Here is a 16528-nt window from a genome sequence, read left to right as displayed (position 1 = left end):
CTTCATTTTTGCTCAAGGAAGTTAATCATTTCCTCTTTTATTTCTTCCTGCACCCGACTGTCATTCAACAGAAGGTTGTTTAATTTCCATGCCTTTGTGTGGGGTTGAGCGTTTTTTGTTGGAGTTGAGTTCTACCTTTAGTGCCTTGTGGTCTGAGAAGATACAGGTAAAATTTCAATTCTTTTTTTTCTATTGAGGTTTGTTTGGTGTCCTAGGATATGATCAATTTTGGAGAATGTTCCATGGGGCGATGAGAAGAATGTATATTCTTTATCTTTGGTATGCAGTGTCCTATATGCGTCTATCAAGCACAGTTGTTCTAGGGTCTCATTTAAGTCCCTTATATCTTTGTTTAATTTCTATTTAGAGGATCTGTCCAGCTCTATAAGAGGAGTGTTAAAGTCCCCTGTTATTGTTGTGTTATAGGATATCATATTGCTCAGACTGAGTAAGGTCTGTTTCAAGAATCTGGGAGCATTTAAATTGGGTGAATAAATATGTAGAATTGAAATGTCTTCTTATTGTATTTTTCCCTTGACCAATATAAATTGGTTTTGTCTTTTTTGACGTGAGTTGCTTTAAATCCACACGCATCTGAAAATAAGATTGCAACTCCTCTTTTCTTCTGAATTCCATTTGCCTGAAAAATTGTCTTCCAACCCTTGACTTGGAGCTTTAATTTGTCTTTTGAAGCTAGGTGTGTTTCCTGCAGACAGCAAATGGATGGCTTGGCTTATGTTTTTTAATCCAGTTAGCCAACCTTTGCCTCCTCTGTGGGGCATTCAAGCCATTAAGAGAGAACTCATCAGTGTGGTAGTGTTCTATTCATCTTATTTTGTGAGAGTCCATTGCTGACTTTTATGTTTTGCATCATTGTGGAGGTTAGGTTCTGTCCTTTAATTTCTGAGTTCTTACTTTGCTATTGATCCTTTGTGATGGTCAGTGTGTAGAACAGGTTGAAGTATTTCCTGTAAAGCTGGGCTTGTTGTGGTGAATTTCCTCAATGTTTGTATGTCAGTAAATAATTTGATTTCTCTGTCAATTTTAAAGCTTAGTTTAGCAGGATATAGAATTCTGGGCTGAAAATTGCTCTGTTTAAGTAGAGTAAAGGTAGATGAGCATTGTCTTCTTGCTTGAAAAGTTTCATTAGAGAAGTCTGCAGTCACCCTGATGGATTTGCCCTTATAGGTCAACTGGCATTTACTCCGGGCAGCTTGAAGAATCTTTTCTTTTGTCTTGACTTTGGACAGGTTCATCACAATGTGTCTTGAAGAAGCTCTGTTATAGTTGAGGTGACCTGGGGTCCGATATCCCTCTGAAAGGAGTGTGTCAGAATCTTTGGTGATATTTGGGAAATTTTCATTTATAATATTCTCTAGTATGGCTTCCATTCCCCTGGGGCATTCTTCTTCCTCTTTTGGGGTACCTATAACTCATATGTTTGAACACTTCATAAAGTCCCATAATTCTGTCAGTGAACATTCTGCTTTCTCTCTCTTCTTTTCTGCCTCTTTAACTATCTGAGTTATCTCAAGAGCTTTGTCCTCTACCTCTGAGATTCTTTCTTCTGCATGGTCTAATCTTTTGTTGATACTTTCTATTGCATCTTTAAGTTCCCTAATTGATTGCTTCAGTTCCTATAGCTCTGCTATATCCTTTCTATATTCTTCATATTGTTCATCTTGTATTTGATTCTGTTTTTGGATTTCCTTTTGATTATTTTCCACTTTATCAGTCGTTTCATTCATTGTTTCCATCATTTCCTTCATTGTTTTCATCTGTATTCTAAATTCCCTTTCTGTCATTTCTAACATTCTTTATAGGTGGAATACTGTGCAGTAGCTACCCAATGGTTCCTTGATGGGGGTGTGGGGGGGGAGTTTCTCTGGACTGGTTTTACATGTTACCAGGATTTTTCTGCTGATTCTTCCTCATGAGTGTTTTCTTTTATCTGTTTCCTTGCCCTAATTTTTCCTTCACTTCTTCTTGCTCTTTAAGTTACCGTGCCTCTGGACTAGGGTTTCGATGAATCCTTTTGGTATAGACCAGAAGGATGAGAAGACTGAAGAGCAAGAAGAAAAGAAAGAATTTAAAAGCATTTTTAAAAATGCTTTTAAAAAAATGCTTTTAAATGCTTTTAAAGCATTTTTAAAAATTTTTAAAGAAAAATGAAAAAAGAGAAAGGAGAGGAGGTGAGTAAAAGGGAACATTGACAAAAAAAAAGAGAGGCAGAGAAAGAGGAAGACAGGAGCAATACAGGTATATAATAGGGTACTTTGAACCAAGCTTAATAAATCCCAACCTCTGGTTTTCTTGAGGTCAGAAGCTCTTTGCTAGCCTGCTCAGACACAGTATCCCACCTCCACCAAGTAGAGAGGAAAGACAAAAATCTATAAATTAAACCAATACAAGCAAACAGAAAACTTTATGGGATAAAATTGGGGGAAAAAACCAAGTAATAGCCGTAGAAACACTAGCAAAAATGAAGTTCTAATTCTTAAAGAAGGCAACAATGGAAAATTCTATTTCAAATAGAAAAATGAAGAAAGAAAAGAAAGAAGAAAAGAAGAAAAATCTAGAAGGAAAATGTTGACATTTTTTAAAAAATCAAAAACAAAGCAGTATATATATCTTGCTGAATATTGTCTGGGCAACAGGTGATCTTCTGGAGTATGAGATGCTAATCACAATGCTGATACAGCTATACGAGATGGAGACTGGAAGCCTCTACTGATTTCTCAAACCCCACAGGGTGGAGAGCCTAAATATCTTCTCAGCTCACTTAAAAGGCACTTTAAACTGCTAAGCTTGGCTAAGCAAAAGCTTTCCCAGGAAAGCACTTATCTCTGGGATCACTCCTGAAGTGGCTTCCCATTTACCCAGTGTACCAAAACCGATCTCACTGAATCCTTCCTTGTATGGCTCATACAAACTTGTCAGTGAAAGACTTGTTGGGCACAGGAGAGAAGTAGGGGGACAATATCTCTTATCTGCTAAGAAATTTAAGTTATGAGTTGTGTCTTTCATTCATTTTTTATGTATGGCTTCGAGCTTGTCATAACTAATTCTTTCTTTTTATGGCTAAAATAGCTGCCTTTAAAAAAGTAAAACATTGAAAACATGGGTCCATACTCTTCTAAGGTTCCAGTTTCTGTGTAAATGTAAGTATACATGTGTGTATTTTCATACACATACCTATATATGTGTATATGTAATATAAATGTGTGTATATAGGAGGTGTGTGCATGTGGCAAATTCAACAGCCATACTAAAAAAGAGGCCAGTGATTTTAATCTTCTCCACTAAATACTTTCACTGCCCAAGAAAATTCTTTGTTTTTCACATTGTAAGATAAAATAAGTATTTATTTTAAAGTAGCTTTCTCAGGTTACTTTGTTTGGCACATATAAAACCAGTATTTTTTAACTATTAAAGTTATCTTTATTCATCTTTAGAGTAATCTTAGGAAGATAGTGAAGAATAAATATTGAGATCTATAATCTCTGCTATTCTATTTAAAGATTTATAAAGAAGAAATGTAAAATTTGTTATTTTTAAAATTAGTTTTTTTACATTTATAATACTATGTATAATATAAAGTATATAGTATTTTATAAACATACAAGTACATTCATATCTTTAAAATGTATTTTGGGGATCTGTGTTGACTTTGGTCATTTTTTTTTTTTTTTTGTACGAAAGGTTTTTATTGGCGAGGGAGGGATGCTGCAGAGCAACACCAAGGAGGGGAGAAAGGGGGGGGGAAGAGAGAGAGAGGAAAGGGAAAGAGAGAGAGGGGGAGAGAAGATAGACCAAGAGAGACAGGAAGAGAGAGGAGGAGAGAGAGTGACTTCGGTCATTTTAGCTCTTGTTTGTTCAAACTCAGTTAATGAAAATTTCTGCTTAAAGGAGAGAGTTTTACTTCCAACCTCTTCATGTTTATAACCTGAAAGTGATGCCATAGTTGAGAATCTATACCAATCATATCACCAAATACCTGCTTTCTGGCACGTAAAAATTAGTCCTTTGACTATGTCCAACTAATTATCTCATTGCTTAAACTCTGTTCCAAACTTTGCTCTCTGATGTGAAACACAAAATGGGAATTTGCAGTGCAACTGTGAAAAATTTCAATTGGTTTCATATATAAAGAAAACAAAGGAAAGATAGCTGAAGAAATTGAGAAATTAACAAATATGATGCTAGCACAGTGCAATGAATGGCTTTTTATGTGTGTTTGCTGGTTGGACTAGAGATTTGATTAATAAATTAGTCCCATGGTCTTAACCCAGTAATGATGATGTTTTAACTTTTGAAGTTCAAATACTATCCCTCTCACTTTAAGAGAGAAACAGCATGTGAATCAGACCCAGCTTGGCCTTCTCAGACCCTGGTTCAAATCGTGGCTCTTATCATTTTCTAGCCACATTATGAATCCAATCTTTGTGTATCCCCCACATACACAGCTGGAAGGCCTAACCTGTATTTGGAATTAGGGCCTATTAGAAGGTGATAAAGGTTAAATGAGTCATAAGGGTAGTATGCTAATCCGATAGAGCTAGTGCCCTTAGAAGAAGAGAAGGAAAGGACTGCACCTGTGGCTCAAGGAGTAGGGTACAGACCCCATATACGGGAGGTGGCACGTTCAAACCTGGCCCCAGCCAAAAACTGCAAACACACACACACACAAAAAAAAAAAAAAAAAAAAAAAAGAAGAAGAAGAAAGAGAAGGAAACATCAGCCACATGAGATCATAGAGAGAAGTGGCCGTCTGCAAGCCTGGGAACCAAAGTGGCCAGCACCTTCATCTCGGCCTTCCCAGCCTCCAGAAGTATAAGAAGTAAATTTCTGTTGTTAGGTCACCCAGCCTATGGTATTTTGTTATGGCAGCCCAAGATCACTGATGTACTATGTAAGCTCATTACTTACATTTACTAAATAAAGTCAGTTACCTAAAATTTTAAACCCCGGTTACACTTTACTAGCTATTACTTTTACAAGCACAGTACTTTTTCTTCAACTTGTGAAATGCTTTCATTGTGACTTTTTAAAAATTTTTCAGAATATTACGGGCATATAAACATTTTGGTTACATGAATTGCTTTTCTACAGTTGGCATCAAACTTCCAAGGGTACCCATCACCCTGATAGCATGTACTGTACCTGTTAGGTGTGAATTTACCTGCCCCTTCCTCTTCACTCCCACTTGCTTGGTTTCCCCTGAGTTTTACTTCCATCTAAAAGTAGTGGAATGATTAGTTCATTCCAGCAGTGTTGAATGATTGGTTCCAGTTTAGTAGTAGGTAAAGTTGGTGTTTGTTTTTCCATTGCTGTAATACTTCACTAAGAAGAATCGTCTCCAGTTCCAGATTGTTACAAAAGTATTAATTCACTGTTGTTTTTTTATGGCTGCCTAGTATACACACACCACATTTTATTAATTCCACTTGTGAACTGATGGGCACTTGGGTTAATCCCACATCTTTGCAAGTGTGAATTGTACTGCAATAAACATTTGAATGCAAGTGTCTTTTTTGATAAAATGACATTTTTCCCTTTGGATAAATCCCCAGTAGTGGGATTGCTGGATCAAATGGCAGAGGGCTACTTTTAGGTTGTTGAGGTATCTCCATACTACTTTCCAAAGACGTAGTAGTTTTCAGCCCACATCCAGCAGTGGATAAATGTTCCTTTCTCTCCACATCCATGCCAGCATCTGTTATTTGGGACTTTTTGATAAACGCCATGCTCACTGGAGTTAGGTGATATCTTACGGTAGTTTTGATTTGCTTTTTCCTAATGTTGAGCATTTTTTCATATGTTTTTGGACATTAGTCTATCTTCTTTTGAAAAGCTCTGTTCATAGAGGGACTTTACCTAACAATTGCAATCAGTGTAACCTGGCTTATTGTACCCTCGATAAAAGAAAAAAAAAAAAGAAAAGCTCTGTTCATATCTTATGCTCACTTTTTATGGGCTTACTTGATTTTTTTTCTTGCTGATTTGTTTGAGATCATTATAGATTCTGGTTATTAGCCCTTTATTGGATGTATAGCATGCAAATATTTTCTCCCATTCTGTAGGTTGTCTATTGCCTGTATAGATGGTTTCCTTGGATGTGCAGAAACTTTTTAATTTAATCAAATCTCATTTGTTAATTTTTGTTGTTAATTTTGTTGCTATGATTGCATTTGTTGTTAATTTTGTTGCTATGATTGCATTTGGGGTCTTCTTCATAAATTCTTTGCCTAGGCTGATATTTTCTATAAAAGTTCTCCCAACATTTTTAAATATAATTCGTATAGTTTCATGCCTTAGGTTTAAGTTTATTATCCATCCTGAGCTAATTTTTGTGAGTGGTGAGAGGTGTGGAGTTTCAGTCTTCTACATGTGGCTATCTCCAATTTTCCCAGCACCATTTATTGAGTAGAGATTCTTTTTCCCTTGTATGTTTTTGTCTGCTTTGTCAAAAATCAGCTGACAATATGAAGCTGGTTCCATATCTGGGCTCTCTGTTCTGGTCCATAGTTATACGTCCATAGTTATACGTCTCTGTTTCTGTTTCAGCACCATGCTGTTTTAGTTACTGTAGCCTTTCAGTAATGCTTACAATCTGGTAAAGTTATGCCTCCTGATCTGTTCTTGATGCATAGATTGCATTGGCTTTGGGGGTCTTTTCAGGTTCCACACAAAGTGTAGAACAATTTTTTTCTAGATCTGCAAAAAGTAATATTGGTATTTTAATAGGGATTGCATTGGATCTGTAAAATCACTTAGGGTAGTGTACACATTTTGACAATATTGATTCTGCTGATCCACAAGCATGATGTTTTTCCATCTATTTACATCCTCTGCAATTTCCTTCTTGTAGAGAATGTATTTGCTTATCATGGTAGGCACTTAAAGTTAGTTTCCAGGAAGTTCGGAATGGATCTTAATTACGCAAATGGTTTGTGTGCGGCAGTGCTTATTTCTTTCTGCACTTTGGAATAGAACTATCACTGATTGCAATAATTTTTTATCTTAAACTTACATTTTTATCTGCAGAGTATTAAATCTGTACTCACCATTGACCTACCCAAAAGCAATAAAGAGTGTTACCTAATGATGAAGATTTTTAGATTGATAGGGAGGGAATCTTCCAGACACCAAATTTTAATAATGAAGACTGTATTGTTGATTCTCATTTGAGTGTCTGTCAATAGGGAATAGTTTTGTCATTGTTAATCAATGAAGACTAACTGGCATAATTAGGACTCTGGTGAGTTACTTCAGATGACCTTCTAGAATTTTATACAGTATCATGTGAATGGCACAAAAAGGCTTCCATATTCCTTTTTTAAAAAATTTCGGATTGATATGAGAGTAAAAACGTTTAGGCTACATTGTTTCATTTATAAAGTAAAGTTCAAGTTGTAGTCGAGCTTTTCACCCAGGAGGCAAGCTAAAAACCCTTACATGGTGCACATTAGGTGAGATCCCACCAGTTACCCTCCTTCCTTCCCCCTCCTCTGTCTCCCTCTCTGCTCCCCCAGACTATACTTGTGTTTTTCTGTCTCGTAGACTTGTAGTTGTTTATATATTGGTTTCATATTAGTATTGAGTACCTTGGATACTTTCCCTCCCATTTTTGTGACACTTGACTAAGAAGAATGTGTTTCAACTCCATCCAGGTAAACACAAAAGATGTGAAGTCTCCATCTTTTCTTATGGCTGAATAGTACTCCATGGTATACATATGCTGCAGTTTTTTAACCCATTTATGGGTTGATGGGCACGTGGGTTTATTCCATGTCTTGGCAATTGTGAATTAAGCTGCAATAAACATTCTAGCGCAAATGTCCTTGTAGTAAAATGATTTTTCTTTCTCCTGGGTTGAGACCTGGTAATGGGATTGTAGGATCAAATGGAAGATCTATATATCTTAATTGTCCAACATCTTATCATTAATCATGTTTTGCTGCTGAGGAACTGAAGACTCCTTGAAACTCCGAATATCTGGAATATGCTCCCATTCTTTCTTTATGAATAAGTAAAAAGAAGGACACAGCAGCCCTAGTGAGTAAAGGCAGGTCCTGACAAAGGAGGAAACACAGATGTCCCTTTTAACTGGGGAGGAAGGAAAGGAGGAAGGCTGGTTACGTTTTATCCTCTCCAACCATATCTGTTCACCCCAGTGGACCAGAGTGGCTACTTCTAAAATTCAGACTTCATTATTTCATTAATTAATTCATTGTCTATATATAATTCTTCAGCTGTTTCTTAGTGACCTTAGAATAAATCCTCATCATTCCCCCCCGGGCCCCCCCCCCCAAAGCGTTAAGGTCTATTACCAGTCTTTTTCCAGCTTTTTATCAAATCCTCCTTTTTGGCAGTGGCCACATTTTTCTTTCAGGTCCCCAAATGCACCATTTGCTCCCCACCGTGACCCCCTTACATCATGACTGTCAGCCCAATTGATATTCTATAGGCAGGACTTCCCTGATCATCCTGGAGTGGATCGTATTCCCTCACCATGTGCTTTCATAGCACCAGGAGTGTCTCCTCTGAGAGTTGCATGTTTATCTATACGGTTGTCGGATTAATGTTTATCTTCCTCCCAAGAGTCTATTAGCACCCTACAGGTGAGAATACATCTTGCTCCCTGCCCTACCTTCAGCACAGAGATCTCTTAGTGTTTATGGAAGGTGATATTAAAAGGGGGAAAGAAGTGCATGAAGGTCTTCCGAGGAGACTGGGGCCTGAGCATCTAACCTTAGGAAAGCCAGCTGCGAGCAAGAGAGACCAGTTGAGAAGAATGAAAAAATAGAGAATGAGTATCACCTTCTGCAAGATTTGCCAAGTCATAGAAGCAAGCCAAACGCCCATCAACCCATGGGTTTTTAACAGATTAAAAAACTGTGGTATTTGTATACCTTGGAGTACTATTCTGCCATAAAAAAGATGGAGACTTTACATCTTTAGTGTTTACCTGGATGGAGTTGAAATACATTCTTCTTAGTAAAGTAACTCAAGAATGGAAAAAAAATAATCCAATGTGTTCAATACTGCTATGACACCAATTACATACTCATATGAATGGTAAAACACAAATACAGTCTAGCAGGAGAGTGGAGTGAGGAGGGAGAAGGGAAGGGGAAGCAAGGTAAGAGGAGAGAGGGCATCGGTGGGACCTCACCTAATGTGCACAGTGAGAGGGTGTGTGGCATCCCCCCTGGGTGAGGGGCTCTTCTACAACTTGAACTTTACTTTGGAAGTGAGAACAATGTAACCTAAAAATTTGTACCCTCATATTAATTTGAAATACAAACAAACAAAAAAGAAATAAAGTGCTCAAAACATTGAACCAAAAAACAAATTTAAAAAAGATTTTGCCTCTGGCAGACCCCATCTGAGTCACTGATTCCTTGATTCCTGAGAGGTTGTGGATGTGCTCCTTCTAGTGTGTGGGTCTCCTGTCTTTTTTTTTTTGAGACAGAGTCTCACTATGTCACCCTTGGGTAGAGTGCTGTGGCATCATAGCTCACAGCAACCTCAAATTCTTGGGCTTAAGCAATTCTCTTACCTCAGCCTCCCGAGTAGCTGGGACTACAGGTGCCTGCCATAATGTCCGACTATTTTTGTTGCAGTTGTCGTTGGTGTTTTAGCTGACCGGGGCTGGGTTCACACCTGCCACCCTTGGTATATGGGGCCAGCACCCTACCCACTGAGCCAAAGACGCCACCCAGAGTCTCCTGTCTTGGTAGAGACATGATACCCAGGGGCCAGAGCCGCCCCATAAGAACCAAATTCCCACGAAACTATTTATGGCCAGATTTTGGAAGTAGGGTCTTAAAAATGAATATCAAATCCAATGCTCATATTTCCAAACCACATAGACACTGATTATCAATTGAAGTAGCAATTACTCAGTTTAGGGCTTATTTGAATTGTTATTTTTCTCTTGTCCACCTGCTTCAAATCATAGCTCTGTTTTGCTCATTAGACTGGTTTTCTTGTTTCTGAACTCAGTCTCTCTGTGAGTCAGAGCTAATTAATTTTTCATTATGGCCATGGGAATCAGGAAGTCAGTCCTTATTAAAATGAAGCTCAATGAAATTTTAATAGCACTTGTTTAGGATTTGCTTTTTACTTTCTTACCCAGAAAAAGATGAAAGAGGGGCAAAAGGCTTTAGATTTTAATAATTTCTTTAATTCATATATGGATTTAAAATGCTTTGTCATAATATGTAAATGAAGTATTCCCCCCCCCCAGGTCTGTTTTCAAATAAATAATGAGATTATGCAAATGATTCCCTTATGTAAGTATCAGGTTATGCCCCCTCACTATTGAAAGCAATTTCTTTCCTTTGTTCCTGACTTATTGTGGTTTTGAGACTGAGTACTTTGTTTGAGATACGTGACAACAAAATGTGTATGTGTATATGTGGGCGGGTTATGTGTATGTGTGGGAGATCCTTGAATTCAGAAATTATGATATAAAGTTATAACGTCAATACTTTCTATTGCATGTTTTATATTGAGGATATATAGCTGTGCATTAAAATGCATTACTGAAATGAATATCCAGAATATATTAAAAGTGAATGTAATATTTATATTGATAGCTGAATGGGGAATTTGCATACAATCTAACTTAAAACTTTTGAAGAACCAAAAAAAAGTGCCAGAACATAATTAATGATAACTTAGTTTCAATATTACATTGATAAATGTTTCAAAACTAAGTTACAAAAAAGTTTAAGGGGGAAAATTTATGATTTTAAGGCTCATACTGTGATTCCTAAAAGATTGTAATATTCAACATTTTCTTTATTTAATTTAGAATAAGATTACTGTCATCTCTCTAAAGGATTTATGTAATAATGTTTCATTTGCTTTCCCATCAAAAATTACTTAGACAAATAAGGAGTCCTTATTTATGAAATATAATTTAATAAGCATGTAATTCTTGGTAGAAAACTAATCAAGTCTTGCTACAAATGTATAGTGAGAGAGAAGCAGAATAGACAAACTTAATAGTTAGTCAATGATATGACTTCAGGGAAAATGTTTTTATGCCTTATTGGCCATATCGTTTAATACTTTCATTGGAAATAAAATTACATCTCAAGATTATGAGGATTGTGGAATTTTATAATTGGATACTTAAGTCCTAAATTGATTAGCAGCAATATAAACATAGAAATGGATTTTAGGTTAAAGTCTTCATGTATATGACAATAGGATGACCAGTTGTTTTCCTGGAACATTTTCAGACAGGATAGTCAGCTGTTTGGAAATATGAAATAAAGGAGCGGGTGGAGGATGGACCACAAGCCTCTTTGGAGACATTTCAACCTTTAGCAGTGATTCACATATTTTATTGTTATAGAATATTTAAGACACAAAATACCTTAGAAATAATTTAGTGCTACCCCATTGGTTTTACAAAAAAAGAATGCTTACAGTCACATCATTTGATTCCATCAGAACTGGTACTATATACCAAGGCTTCAGTGTGTTTTCATTGTCTGCTACCCGCTACTGGCTGGTCGGCAGAGCTCCTCAGTAATCTTCGTGAGGATGTGTTTATCGAGCATTTGTGACATGCAGCTATTGCTCTCAAGGCCAAGGATGTAACGGTGAGCAGGAACTTACTTTTTGACTCAAAAATTAGTTTTCTTTCTTTGTGTTTTAACTGAAAGTGTCTTTTTGCTTTATATTTGGCGGAGAGTTGTAAGTTTGTTTATTTTTACTTTAAAATTTTTAGAAATAAGCAGTGAGGCTATGGTATCAGAAGCAGCTACATGCAAAGCTCAGAGGTACCATGTGAATGACATCTCTGGAAGGGGATAGATGATAGGAGGGAATACAGCCCCAAAAGAGAGCGGACCTAATCAAGAGAAAAGAGGCAAGTGGGGAGCTAAGGACAGGTAGGGGGGCCATGAGTCTATCCAGGTGTGTGCTGAGGGGTGAAGAAAGAAAAGAACCAGGGAGTCCCAACCCGACCACCTCTGTTCTGTTAGATGTCTAAAGGGGTAGATGAGGACTGAACCAGGCAAAGCTTTATTCCAGAATTTAGTCTAAATTTTGAATGGATATGCAAGCATGCTTGTGCACACACATGGAATGCACTAATGTCTGTCATTACAAGTCATCTTCTGTCTTTTCACTACAAATAAAGAAAGGGAATCTTATTCCCTTTCCAGATTAATGGTCACTGGGCAGTTGTAACTCAAAAGATTTAAAATGACTGAAATGGGGCACTAGAATATATGAATATTTATTTAGGATAGAAAATGAAATGAAATGAAATGAAATAGAAAAAGATTCTCTTTCGAGGAAAAATTTGTTGCCTATTGCCAGTGGAGCAACTCTGTGCATCCTGAAGGTGATGACCACTCTGTAAAGTTCTGGGATTGCTGGTGCTCAGTGACCCTGAGCCTGGCTCCTTATGGGTGAAGTCATATCTAATGAAAAGCAGTGGGAACTGCTGGTTAGTAATGAGCCTCTGGATCTAGGGAAAAATCAGCACAGCTAGGCCCAGAAGCTGCTGTCAGATTGGCAAAGCCAGAACGGTAAATTTGAACGATAGAGTTTGATTTTCTTACTTAGAATGTGATGATTTTAAAGAACAAATTTAAAAAAATATGTCTGTAAATGTCAGGCAAGGTAAATTTCAAAATGCATTTTTAAAGTCTCTAAAATGGAATTATATTTCCTTATGACTTTATGACAAATTAAAGGAGAGTTCCAAATAATGTTATTCTAGAAAGAAGCTTTTCTTGTTCTGGGAAGGAGAGACAGTTTGGGAACTTGAGACCAGACATTTATGGTTTATTTTATTACTTCCTGGTAGCAAACTGCATGCTCTTTCTCTTCACTGGGAGAGATAGGCCCACAGAACTTATAATAGCTTGATAGGAAGTAAGAAAAGAAGGTAATTCTTTCTTATATTTATATGGGCTATAAATAGTTAATAAAGAAGGAAGTATAGAGGACCACACACATTGGGATAGAAGAGACATGGAAATTATTCCCATTTACAGATAAAGAGATTCAGGTCTCATCCTTTCCACTTCCAGTATATTCCAATGTGGTAAACCATCCCACTGTTTCAGTCTGTACTCCTGATAGGGGTGGGGAGGAAAGGCCTGCTTCCTCCTTGCTGTTTTTCCTCCCCATCTTTGCCTGTGCCAAGCATGCCCAAGCCTTGTCTTGGATCTTCATGAGACCTTCTCCCCTTCCCTTCTGGCAAGTACTCAGGCACATTCCCAGTTTCCCCCTGACAGCAGAACCAGTGCGTAGTGGGGAGCAGACTGCTCAGACCCAGAGACCCCGGACATTCTTGGACTCTATTCTCGTGGCCTCTGTATCACTCAGACAACTGAGAAACAGAGCTGCTGGGAGCAGACGGAAGCATAAGCTATACTTTAGTTCTCAAGCTTGGACTTCACCTGGAATGTTTCTTTATTTTCTAGCTGTTTCCCGATATTTACAGTGTAAGAGTTTCTTTCTGGAAAGTTCCTAGGGAATAGATATTCATTTTGTCTTTCAGAAAACCATGTCAAGAGTTACCCTGTTGCAATAACCAAACAGTTTTACCTCTTAAATGGGGATGAGGGTGGGGAAGAACGTGTGTGTGTGTGTGTGTGTGTCTGTCTGTCTATATGGCCATATAAATTACATTATTTGCTTAAAATCATATTTTGCAATTATTAACTACTCTTTCTTTCTTTCATCTAACATACCAGAAGAATATTTCAATTATCCAAAGGCAAGAATCCATATTCATATTTGTATTTCCAACAGATTTCCTCCAGAGTCTTGGTGGGGATGCTCCATCTATAACATTAGTGGAACACAGATGTTTTTATTGCTAGGTCCAGTGCTGCTTCATCCAAATGAATTTTGACTTTTCATCATTCACAGGTCATGAAGGCCTTCCTGGTGATTAACACTGATCACCACAAACAACTTCTACATATACATTTTCCAGAGCAAAATTCGGAACTTACAGGCTAGTTTGCCACAGCCCATGGCTCTAGTAACTGAAAGATTTTGCTTTCTGTGAGGTCCATTGTGAAATGGGAATGTTCCACTTAGGGAAGCAGCTGTAGGCAGTGGCTGTAGGTAGGGCTCAGCTACTTCTTATTCAGCTGAAGGAATACTGAATTCAGCTTGAATTTGAATTTAGAGTAAAATATACAACTCAGAAGAGCTGCTTCTCTGACTTCATTGCCCTCCTACTTGCTTTTCCTTCTGTCACCCCACATTCTTTTTGTAATTAAATCATAGCTGTGTACATTAGTATGATCATGGGGCACCATACACTTGGTTCATAGACCGTTTGACACATCTTCATCACACTAGTTAACATAGCTTTCGTAGCATTTTCTTAGTTATTTTGCTAAGACCTTTACATTCCACATTTACTAGGATTCACATATACCCTTGTAAGATGCACTGCAGGGGTAATCCCATTAATCCCCCTCCCTCCACCTACCTCCCCCCTCCCTCCCCTCCCTTTCCCCCTTCTCCCTATTCACCCCACATTCTTGAGGAGTTTGTTCATTTATAGCTTTTGTGAGCTGGCTGTACTTGTTTTGAAAAAAAAAAATCATTGCACTGACCCTTTGGAATAAGTGTCATGAGAGTCTGTGGGCATTGAAGAAATCCTGAAGTCAGCGGACCCACTACCTGGGAGGGAGAGAGAGAGGGAGAGAGAAAGAGAGTGTGTGTGTGGAGAAGAGCTCAGGGAAGCCAGCTGAATCAGCTTCTGAGCTCTAGGGATTGTAGTCCTTCTGCGGGATGGGAGGTGCAGCCAGATTGCCCTGGAGGTTCCTGTTTTCTAAGATTGTTACTAGGTGATTTCATGATTTGGATGTCATTGGCAGTGCTGCTCTTAAGCTGGTTACTCTAAAAAATATTAAAAGTCAGTGTATTACTTAAGATGTGGTGAATTACTATGACAGGCAGCATGATGTTTGCCATATAAGCAATTGAGTCCAAGAATGAAGCAGCTATTTCTAAGTGGAAAAGGGACGAATGGCTCAAAGGTAGTATTTTTCTCTGTAAATAGAAAGAATCTGCATTCTGGGTCTGTGCTGGATACATAGCAGAGCACCATCAGAATCTAGCCTAACTGGGTAGATTTATAGTGGTGTACAGTGCAAATAAGGCCCTTCCTGACTGCCAGGATGACGGTGTGCTCTACCTGCTGGGTTACAATGAATCAGAATTGGACTTTTACGAGACACTTTCCATGAGAGACCACTGCAGATAGCCCCAGAAGCAGATAGAGGTCTTTGGCCACTTATTTCTGAATGAAGCATATCTGCGCATCTCTCTGACCTGAGCCTGAAACCATGATGGAAGATCCTGTGTCAACTTAAAAAAATAAAAAAAAAAATTGAAAGGGAACTTAAAAGTGGATTTTGCTTACCAGGAACATGAAGCGGGACGTTTTGATAATGTGTACTCCATGAAAAAGGACCCCGAGACAAGACGATGGAAGAGGAACAGGTGTTTTCCTGAGGAGTGAAAGCTGTGATTTTAGGAACAATAATATTTTATATAATTTTTGACAATATTTTACCCTTGATTTTTAACGATATAATAATTTTCCACAATATGTTTTATTTTCTTTACTCTTGATTTTTAACTATATCTCATGTAAGAATTTAAGTCTTTTTGGCAATTAAAGGGAACCAGTCCAGGAAGTGAGACGTATCCTTGGCCTGGAATTTCCCTCTAGGTTTGGGTGTAATAATGGCGGTGGAGATTTGGGGTGAGTAGAAAGGCAGATTTGTTGTGACGTTGTAGAAGCTGAAGGTTCAGAGCTCCTTACTTGCAGAGGCCCCTTCCAAGGCCCCTTCCAAGCAATGCATTGCCATGGTCTTTTTAAATTTTTTTTGTAAAAAATTGCAAAACATAATGTGTTTCAACCATGATTGGTTAAGATCACAGTTTTATTCTATTTCAACCTTCCTTCCTTTCTGGTGTGTTTAAAGTGGTTATGGCCATTTTTTTTGTTTTGTTTGTTTTAAGGATTCCCCTAAATTAAATAAGTTTTACCCGTTAAAAGCATGGATTTTCCCTTGGCTATAGGAATGGCATGCGTAACTAATCAGAAATTGCCTATGCAGCAGAGTCGGCCAAATGTCAGAGTCAGGAATCCAAACGGTGGGAAGGGGTTTATGAGAGTGAACTGGGATCCGTGTTTCTGCCAGCATCTGACAGTGAGAAAATTGGGCTTTCTTCTTCCTCTTAGGGTCTACGTTAAATAAGAATACCATGCGCAGGGTTTCATGTATTGAGAAAAAATGTATTAGATTAAATAATTTTCCAAATTCTTGAATTCTTAAAAATAGTGCAGACTTATGATGAATTAAATAGTGAAGTCCATGGTAAGAAAATGCTAATGGAAGAGAGAAATGATTTGGGACTATTCTCCTTTCTCCCTGCTACTCTACATAATTATAGCGTCTTTTCCAAAAGTGGTCTTCTGGGAAAGAAATGCTGACCAAAAATTCAACAGATATTT

The 16528-nt window shown here is 37.8% G+C and overlaps 1 protein-coding gene across 7 annotated transcripts in view; it reads left to right on the top strand.

Moving 5' to 3' along the window:
- Positions 1-16528, top strand: part of GHR (growth hormone receptor) — a 302031-nt gene that overhangs the window by 32810 nt on the left and 252693 nt on the right. The gene's annotated exons all lie outside the window — the stretch shown is intronic.

This window comes from Nycticebus coucang, chromosome 1 (assembly GCF_027406575.1).
Source record: "Nycticebus coucang isolate mNycCou1 chromosome 1, mNycCou1.pri, whole genome shotgun sequence".
Lineage (NCBI taxonomy): Eukaryota > Metazoa > Chordata > Mammalia > Primates > Lorisidae > Nycticebus > Nycticebus coucang.
The sequence above is the reverse complement of the archived record's forward strand: the minus strand, read 5'-3'. Positions and strand labels throughout refer to the sequence as shown.